This window comes from Lygodium microphyllum, chromosome 23 (assembly GCF_053477565.2).
Source record: "Lygodium microphyllum isolate KBCC chromosome 23, Lygodium_microphyllum_v1.1.10, whole genome shotgun sequence".
In the NCBI taxonomy this organism is placed as follows: Eukaryota; Viridiplantae; Streptophyta; class Polypodiopsida; order Schizaeales; family Lygodiaceae; genus Lygodium; species Lygodium microphyllum.
This window is the reverse complement of record NC_141157.1, coordinates 13,633,407-13,635,251: the sequence shown is the minus strand read 5'-3', so window position 1 is coordinate 13,635,251 and position 1,845 is coordinate 13,633,407. Positions and strand designations below refer to the sequence as shown.

The 1,845-nt window shown below is 37.1% G+C and overlaps 1 non-coding gene across 1 annotated transcript; it reads right to left on the bottom strand.

Moving 5' to 3' along the window:
- Positions 1 to 990: 990 nt before the first annotated feature.
- LOC148015900 (U2 spliceosomal RNA) lies at positions 991 to 1,192 on the bottom strand. Its single transcript, XR_015688209.1, has one exon. It is a non-coding gene; the product is annotated as a U2 spliceosomal RNA (small nuclear RNA).
- Between the last annotated feature and the right edge of the window lie 653 nt (positions 1,193 to 1,845).

The following is a 1,845-nucleotide window of genomic DNA, read 5'->3' as shown; positions in this document are numbered from 1 at the left end:
GTCACGATAACCCTTCCATTGCATATTTTCTCTCCCCCTTGGGATGAAGGAGTGATACCATGCTAAATTTTACTTAACATTTAGCTAAGGCATTTGTTAAGGTTTCAAACACTGTACAAGACGTAAGTCCTATCATTTTAATGTGAGATAATCAATCTAGCAAGAGCATTTATGCCTCTTATCTAAATGACATTTATCTTTTAGCCTTTCCTTAGTGCAATACTATGCTGAACTTTTAACTTGGCCTTATCTTCCTTTCTCCCAAGGCAAGGAATGCGAGACAAATTTGAAACTCCTATATGATGCAAGACCATCTTTCAATGTAAAATAATTCTCGAATTTATTGTGCAAGCTGTACTCAATTCATGGTTTGGCAACGCAAGGTAAACTTTTTTAACCATTATTTAATTGTGAAACCTTCATAGGAATGGATGAAAGAATTTAATGCAAGATCATTTCATGTACCATTGATGTATGTTTCATATAATCTCAAGGGGAGATGACAGAATTGTAGTAAAATTGTGACAGTCATAGAACCATGATGCATCTAAGCTTCACTCCAGTCACACAGAGAAATGTTAGACATAGATATCTAAAAGGAATCTTCACGTATTTATAAATATGTCAACTCAGGTATAGCTCATGAAGCACAATAACAAAGCCTCTTCTTTTCTTTGCTTTTGGTGTGTGTTGGCAAAAGTCAAAACTTGTTCTCAAGCACAACTACAAAGCCTTTGCTTTGCTTTTGATGCATGCTATCAAAATCAGTTTCATTGCATGTACACAATCAAATGTTTCTTTTTCTTTGCCTTCGGTACAATGATTATCTGTGCTTACAAACACAAGCAGCATGAATTGCTAGCATGGAAAAGCGGCAAGGCCCACCCCCCACTCACTGGCATAAAAAATGTTGGATAGAGACACCTGAAATGAATTTTCACATGTTTATGAATATGTCGACTCAGGCATAGCTCATAAAGCACAACAAGAAAAACTTGGCTCAGAACTTGTTTACTTCCATTGCAAACAACCCATAAACCATATCAAAGGAAAGGCATCCCCTCGGCTAGCAAGCTGAAGATTAGGTTAATATCGTAGTGCCCCCATGAGAAAGATTAGGTCTCATATCAGATATTGAACTGATAAGAATAGATACTACACTTGATATTAGCCAAAAGGCCGAGAAAGGTATGAATTCCTCCATGTTCAGACCCTTCCTTTTAAACTACCCTTCTTTCTCTCTAGACTCTTTCTCTTTTCTGTCTCTCATGCTTTTGGGTTTCCGTCCCCCTGTCCAAGGCTGTGCCAATCTCAACCCCAAACCTTTTCCAATGACTTGTGCTCCATTTTGCCTCAACCCCACACCTTGATTTTATCCCTGTGTGGCATGATATTGTTCTGAGCAATGATTTCAAGGGTGACACTTAATGCCACCATAAAGCCTTTATATGCTATGATTGTTGAGTTTACATTGCCTGAGATGTTCAATAAACATGCAAGTCTACTTGAAGAATGAATTTATCATTTAGAGTGCCATGTCTCCTTTAATAAATACATTCATGAAAACAAAGGTGACTAACTAATCCTCTTGTAAATACTGCCCCTTTTCAATTCCCTGAGCTCACTATGCTATTTTAAGTTGCCTATATTTCTCCAATTGTGTGCTTTATACTCTTAGTGGATATTGGAGTACTGTATCATTTTCTCAAAACGCAAGTAACAAGGTTGCAACCCCTTGCATTAAAGGCTTAATATAGACTACTACACTTTCTTACCTTAAGGCATTGTGAGTGTAATGTTACGTACACCAACCTCGATACATAAATCAATTCATCTAAGTATTTG